This window comes from Eutrema salsugineum, unplaced genomic scaffold, assembly GCF_000478725.1.
Source record: "Eutrema salsugineum unplaced genomic scaffold, Eutsalg1_0 scaffold_15, whole genome shotgun sequence".
NCBI classification, from domain to species: Eukaryota; Viridiplantae; Streptophyta; class Magnoliopsida; order Brassicales; family Brassicaceae; genus Eutrema; species Eutrema salsugineum.
Genome location: NW_006256867.1, coordinates 5,435,351 through 5,443,473, shown reverse-complemented (window position 1 = coordinate 5,443,473; position 8,123 = coordinate 5,435,351). Strand labels below are relative to the sequence as shown.

Genomic DNA, 8,123 nt, shown 5'->3' with positions numbered 1-8,123 from the left:
AGGCTAAATGACCCGGATAAGCATCAGCCTTTTACTAATTGGCTCAGAATAAACCAGCCCCTTTTGGTGCTATTTTGGAAACGCACGTCACAAATCCCTATTTGAACAAGACAATAAGAAAAACTTGTCCTGGTTGGAATTATGCCTCTAATCACCAGTCGGATGATGGTAGTCGCATTATTCTGATTTGGAAAGCTCCTGCCACTGTTAGAATCATGCACAAATCAAGTCAAACCATCACTTGTGAGATCTCCCTTCCCAACTTTATTCATTATGTCCCTCCATTCATTATGTCTATACAGATGTATATGCTTCTAATAGAGGCGAGGACAGAACTGATCTTTCGGTGGAGCTCTTGAATCTCCATCAGTCATTCTCGCTGCATACTTGTCTGTGGGTCTTGGGTGGCAACTTTAACCAAATTCTTCATCACTTTGAACACTCTCTGCCTTCGGTGAGCAACAATAACTCTGCAATGTATCAATTTAGAGACTGCTTGGTCCAAATGGGTCTCTTGGACCTTCGTTCACAAGGCCCTGTCTTCACATAGAGTAATTGCCAGCCACCCAATCCCATTGCTAAAAAGCTTGACCACCTGGATTTCCTCTTTTCCCAACAGCATTGCAACCTTTTATCCTCCTTTATTCTCCAACCGCTGTCCTTGCCTCCTTGACCATGCCAACTCCCTTCCCATTTTTCGGTACCAGACCTTTTAAATTCTTTAACTACCAGACCAAACATCCCAGTTTTCTCCAAACAGTGTCTGATGCTTGGATTCAGACCGAAAGCGCTGCAGGGAATTTGAATAATATCTGTTACAAGCAGAGGTTTATCAAAAAAAAAATAATTTTTTACAAATACAAGTGAGAGTGAGTTAGCATAACCGTTTGTTGCAAGATGTGCAGGTACAAGCCCCTCAATCCCCCTCAGAATTACTATTCCAACATGAATCGGACCTCCACTTTAAATGAAACTTCCTTCGTGACATTGAGAAGAGCTACTTTCCTCAAAAGTCCCGTATAAATTGGCTCAGGGAAGGTGACTCTAACACAACATACTTCCACAACATATTCAGAACCATGACCAATGTCAACTCCATCAGATCCTTTTAGCTTGATTCGGGTGAACTTCTCTATGATCCTTATGAAATGGGACCCCACGCCATCTCCCATTTCAAGCGTATTCTAGCTTCTGATGGATTTCCCTTTGCTGTCCCCTCTGACCCTGCATGGTTTCAGGTGTTGACTCCCTTCAGATGCTCCTCTGCTCACTCTCTCTCCATGCTGTCAATTCCTTCGCCTATGATGCTTGTAAAAGTCATGTTCAAAGTTAACCCTAACAAATCCACAGGTCCTGATGGGCGTACCTCTGGTTTTTATAAAACAGCTTGGGGTTTTGTTCGGTCTGAGGTTACTGCAGCCCTTGTGCAATTCTTTACCTCAGCTTTCCTTCAGGCTTCCGCCAATGCTACTATCCTTACTCTTGTTCCCAAGCATCCTGCTACATCTCGGATTGCTGAATACCACCCCATCTCTTGCTGCAACACGCTTTACAAAATTATCTCCCGCGTCCTCGTGTCAAAGTTAAAGCCGATCCTGACAGATATCATCCTTCCAAATCAAACAGCATTTGTTAAAGGAAGACTCCTAGTTGAAAACATGGTTCTTGCAGGGAAAATTGTTAGTGGTTACCACAAAGACAATGTACCAAAAAGAATCACCATCAAAGTGGATATTGTGGAGGAGTTTGATACTCTCTCCTGGGACTTTCTATTCAACTGCCTCAAAGGTCTCTCACTCCCTGAACACTACATTAGGTGCCTCAGAGCTTGTGTCTGCTCAGCCAATTTCACCATCGGGTATAATGGGACAGTTCAGAGCCATTTCAAAGGCAAACGAGGTCTTAGGCAGGGAGATCCCCTTTCTCCCTACCTCTTTGTAATTGCTATGATTTGTCTTTTTCTAATGATTAATCAGGAGGCTATTAACGGTAGATTCAACTATCACCACCTATGTGAAGGGTCCAGACTTACTCACATTTGCTTTGCTGATGACTTGCTAATCTTCTCGAATGGATCATTTGCCTCTGACTGAGCTATTCTCGAGGTGCTAAAAGAATTCGAACAAAGGTCAGGGTTGGCAGTAAGCATTTAAAATTTTTGCTTATTTGCTACTGGATTGTCTAAGGCTGAAGTTCCTACTATCTCCACAAACACGGGTCTGACCTTGGGTAATTTGCCGATGCGTTATCTAGAAGTACCGCTATGCACCAAAAAGTTAACCAGTGCAAACTGTGAACCACTAATGCAACAGATTAATGGAAAGATTACCTCGTGGTCGGCCAAATCTCTTTCCTTTTCTGGCCGTTTGCAGCTAATTAAAACTGTCTTTGCTGGTATCACCAACTTCTAGTGCTCCACATTTGTCCTGCCAAAATTCTGCATTAAGAAAATTAACTCCCTGTATAGTGCTTTTCTCTGGAGAGGTTCCATCGAAGGAAATCACTCTGCCCGGGTCTCTTGGGATCAGGTTACAAAACCGAAGTCTCAGGGCGGTCTTGGTATCAGAGACTTACTTATTTGGAATAGTGCATACTGCATGAAGTTGGTTTGGCTCCTCTTCTTCCAGTCGGGATCAATCTGGGTAGCATGATTCAGAACGCATATCCTGGAAGGGAACTTAAGCAACTTTTTGTTTTTCCAGGAAAAATAAGCAATACTTGGTATGTTAACAAATCGGTCAAATGTAGCTGAGGGTAAGGAATGGTAGAAGCTTCTTATTTTGGAGTGACAACTGGTCACCATTCGGAAGATTAGATCATTTTCTCCTTCAACGCACTGGAGGTCGTTTGAAATACCTTCTACTACAACTCTGTATAATCTGCATCACCAAGGAAACGGGATATTACCATCACTGAGATCTGACAACCAAGTATCTCTCTAAATCCACCTCACTACTCTGCAGATCACAGAATTGGAAGACTACTATGAGTTTGATATTGGAGGAAAGCTCAACAATAAATACTTTACAGGTCAGGTATACAACTTACTAAAAACTCCATCTACCCTCGTCGCTTGGGAAAAGATAGTTTGGAATGTTTGATAACACTGGGTTTTGACCATTTTTATGGATAACCTTTAATATCTTTTGCAGGTGCTTTTACTCCATTTTCAAAGGTTTTCAAAGGATTTCTATGTTTTCGGAATTTCAAAGACTTTTCAGGTAATTTGAGATAAAGAGGTGCAAATTGGAACAAAAAGACTCTTCTGGATAAATACAGACCGTCAGAACTCTCACAGAGAGATGAAAACCTTTTCACCGTCTGATCAAACTAAAAATTTAAGAACTAATAGAAGACTCAACCAGCTTTCAAATGCACTTACTTTGGAGACATTCCAACAGTTGGATATCAAGATATTCCATTTGCCCCGGAGACACTCGAAGACAGCCAGCAAGCCACGCGACTGCGGCCAGCAGCCCATCCACCATGGCCAGAGCCACGCGACCGCAGCCAAGTCTTCATTCCCCACGGTCACAGTCCACGCGACAGCGACCAGGCATCTCCATCCTAAAAAGCCCATTTCTAAAGCCCAAGTCATTTCCAAGCCTCTAATCCGGAACCCTAGAGACCTTAGAGTTTTGAAGACTATAAATACTTGTCATTTATGTCGTTTTTAGACATCACCTTTCATACTTTTACAAAAATTCTTCTCCCCAGCCGTTTTATTCAATTTTTAGAGAAGATTGTTCGACTCTGAGTTCATCAATAGAGAAGCTTTCTTTCATCTATTTTCTTTACTGTTTTTGATTGATTTCATTAAAACCAATGATGATGTCGACCTCAGCCATGGCTGAGTAGATCCCAAGTTGGGCTTAGGGTTCCCAAAAGGGGCTCTCGTAATCGATTGAGACATCTAGGTTTTTAGATCTGGGATTTTAACTATGTTCTCTGTTTATTCTCATCTTTAATGCATGTATGCTTGATTTTAACTATGTTGTCTGTTTATTTCTCGTAATCGATTGAGACATCTATGATTTAGATAGTTGGTGTTGCGAAAGTTTTCATTAACTATCCGACTTAGAATGATACAAGCGATTTTTCCATAGGAGTGGAAACCTACATGCGGCGAAATCGTAAGTACTGACGAGTCTTGTGCAGCTCTTGCGTTTTCTCCCCTACAAGACCAGAGTGGAAACCTTTTGGTCAGGGTTGCAAGAAACAGTTGGTTATGATCACGACGGTGACGTAGTCATACCGCCGAACTCTAGCTCTAGAACCCTATAATATCGATATCTGTCAATCCCAATTTAAAACCCCTAGTGTTGAAACCGATTATGATCCCTGCAGAGTTCCCGAAAGCTCAGTGTTTTTAGTCATAGTTTACAAACCAATCGATATTTACTTGCTCTTTTAGATCTGCATTTTATTTGCCTTAGTTCAATTTTCTGCTTGTTTCATTTGCTTCTATTTGATTTTCGACTTGCTTTTTAAGATAGATTCATTTGCTCTCTTTAATTTTACTTTAATCCGTGACAACCAACCAACCCCTAAAACCGATTTAGTCTAGACATAAACTTAGAAACCGTAGAAAAATACTAGGCACACAAATCCCTGTGGATTCGATCCATAAGTATTACAACTGATTAGATGTGCACTTGCGGCTTTCATTTATTTTTATTAAGTGTAAAACTTTTTTCCTCACCTTGTAGCACATCAAGTTTTTGGCGCCGTTGCCGGGGATTGGTTTCGCTGTCCTTTTTATTTTTCTTGTTCTAATTTCTGTTCTAGACATCTGATCTATAGTTCCTTCTTAAGTTGCAGAATTATCTTTTCCTTCTTTTGTTTTTCTCTGAATTGCATGAATACCAGGTGCAGACCTATAGAAAACATTCCAATTCTAGACGATATAGACAGGCACGAAAGAGAACTTTGAAGACTTAGACGAACGCAATGAATGGCCGATGATGACGAACCTGGAGATCCTGTTAACCGAAACTTAAACATGGACCAAGATGGGTCCGAACATGGTGAAAATGAAGAGAATGATTGTAGAGAAGGTGATCATGCTCGACAAGATGGAGAAGATAATGAAATTCCTCCAAGAAATCCTCAAAACCAAGAGAGAGAAGAACGTGAAGACCTTGATGCATCTATCAATGCAGCCGATGGTAACAACCAGGAGATGCAGCCGAATGGGCGCAATAACCGCCCTGTCAGCATGCAAATCAATACCGAAGACAAGCTAGGAACCATCGCATAGCTGATTTCGACGCACCTACTCAGAATTTTCAAAATCGATATGCAATTCAAGTACCATTTCCGAACCGGAATGAGTTTGAGTCAAGCCTCAAATCATCTCTTTGGTGAAACAAAACCAGTTCCATGGAGTTCCTTCCGAACATCCAATGGATCTCATTGAACTCTTTGAAGAAATCTGCAGCATGATGAGGACAAACCAAGTTCCAACAGACTATATAAAGTGTAAGTTGTTCCCTTTTTTATTAGCAGATAAAGCTCATTGTTGGTTGAAATCTTTACCTGCAGGATCGATAACTAGTTGGGAAGAATGTAAAACCGCTTTTCTGAACAACTTTTATACTAAGTCAAGGTCGAACTTGCTGAGAACCAAGATCTCAAGTTTTCATCAAGGGCCGACTGAACCTTTCTATGAAGTCTGGGAGCGTTTTAAAGAGTATGAACGTGACTGCCCTCACCATGGATTTCCCGGGTCAAGCCTGCTGAGATAATTTTACAGAGGTTTGCAACCAAAATACAAACTTACACTTGATACAGCTAGCAATGGAGATTTTGGACAGAAGACGATTGCACAAGGAAGAGTGATAACACCGTATTTTGACCACTTGTATAGATCGTTTTGAAATACTTTTTCTATTTTTTTAATTGCTTTTAAGTACTTTATTACGTTTTTCTAGTATTTGTAGTTCCAAGACTCTTTTCAGATAACTTAGGGAAAAACTTAACAAAATGGATAGAAAACCAGATTTCAGCTCAAAGTCAAACCGTCTGAAGCTCACCCCCGATTGAAGGCCTTCTCACCGTCTGATCCAGCTCAAATTTGGAGATCTTAAAGATGGAAGTATCAGCTTTCCAGCACACTTTACAGCTTGGCAATCCAATGGTTCAATCAAAAGATACGCGAAGAGAAAGATGTCCCGTAAACCAGCCGGCAAGCGTTTCCACCCGCGGCCAACAGACCAATCCCCGCGGTCACAACCATCCCGACCGCGGCCAGCCACCCATTTCCCGTGGTCGCGCACTTTCCGACCGCGGCCAGCTAACTCCGACTTTGAAGGCCCATTTCCGAAGCCCGTATCATTTTTCCAGCCTCAATTCCGGAACCCTAGACACCAGAGAGTATTGGAGACTATAAATACATGTCATTTAGGTCGTTTTTAAAGAGAGAAGAAGAGAGACGAAATACTTTACAGAAATTTACTTTAAGCTTTGTTTTTATGTTTTAGGGAGATAGAGATCTGTCTCTTGAACCCTTTATCTTTCTTTTTCAATTTCGGTTTCTATTCTACTTTTTAATATTATGTTCTTGATTTCGTTTATCATGTCTGAGTAGTTTTATTGTTGGGATTAAGGGATTTTTGATGGGGATTTATATGTTCGGTGAGGATTCCATGAGCTTTTGAGCCGAATCTTAGAACTTTTTCTTCTGAATTCGTTTTTACTGCATGAGAGTAGCGTCATGAACTACAATCTGATCCAGATGCTTGGTGACACGAAAGTGTTCATCCGGTGTCAGATCTAGTTTGGGAGAGCAAAACAAACATAGGAGTGGAAACCTACCTATGGGCGATTTGTCAATGCTGACTAGTCTTAAACATAATGCATCTCTTCTTTTCCAGGGCCAGAGTGAAAACCTACTGGTCAGGGTTGAGAGAGATAGTTGTCTATGATCACGAAAGTGGCGTATTCATACGTCCGTGACTCCAGTTCGAAAAGTTTAAGCTAAAATCTTATCAAATTTACTCTCTAGAAATGTTTTGAATCATTCATACCCCTGAGAAAACTTCCCTGAACCCCAACGCCTCTTTTCTTGTAGATTTACACCAATTTTCATTCAAGCTTTAGTCTAGTTTATTTACTCTTTCAATCGATTTTCATTCAAGCAATTAGGTCTAGCCGTTTTTCTCGTTTTTACCCGTTTTCGTTAAGTTTAGTTATTAGGTCATTTTAATTCCCGTATTTTCTCTTTAGGATTTGTTTTTACGTTTTAAACACACCACCAAAACCCTCACAAAATTCGCCTGGTTCTAAACTTCCTTATTTTATATTTCTTTCGAAGGCTTTTGCAGGAAAGATCCTCCTTCCCTATGGATTCGATTCCTAAGTACTACAATCGATCAGTTGTGCACTTGCGGCTATTGATTTCATTTAGGGTAAAACTTGGCACCCCTCAACACGACAGCAACATCAACTTTTTGGCGCCGTTGCCGGGGAAGGCACGCGTTTTCTTTTTCGCAAAACCCTAAGAAAGGTTGGTAAATCGACTCTAGAACCCCTTTTCTGCATATTTCCATTTTTCGGTTATTTTGTTTTCATTTCAGAAGATACGGATCCTATAAATCGAAATCCACACTATGAGGAAGGTTTCTATAACACTCCTCAAGCCACCAGACGCAGAGAGAAGCAGTACTTATGCGATCTCTACGAAGAAATTCGAACCGAAGACTACAGAACGTTCCAGAACAGGCCATACGTACCCCCAATGGCAAACCCTAGATATCCTATGTATCGCCTACCTCACCAGGTTCTCCACCAAGATGAGAACGTCCAGCTCAGTAACCGATTGAGTCAGCTCGAAGGCGTAATCAAGCAGTTCATAGAAGCTCAAGCAACCGCTACAGCCGCTCTAAACGAAAGGATTGATGGGATATCAAAACTTTTCAATGAGAAGATCGATAACCTAGCCTCACAAGTCAAATCAATAGAAGAATGAGCAACCAAGGACGCAGCTATGATCGCTAACAGGTTCGACAGCATGGAGGAAGAGAAAGCGAAGCACACCTATGAGCTTCGCAACACCAAAAACAAAGTCATGGACCTGGATTTCAAACTCGATGATATGGACAAAGCCCTCAACAAAGCTAAGA

At 41.2% G+C, this 8,123-nt stretch overlaps 1 non-coding gene across 1 annotated transcript; it reads right to left on the bottom strand.

Moving 5' to 3' along the window:
• Positions 1-5,615: 5,615 nt before the first annotated feature.
• Positions 5,616-5,722, bottom strand: LOC112088315. The gene has a single exon (XR_002900477.1). It is a non-coding gene; the product is annotated as a small nucleolar RNA R71 (small nucleolar RNA).
• Positions 5,723-8,123: the final 2,401 nt, after the last annotated feature.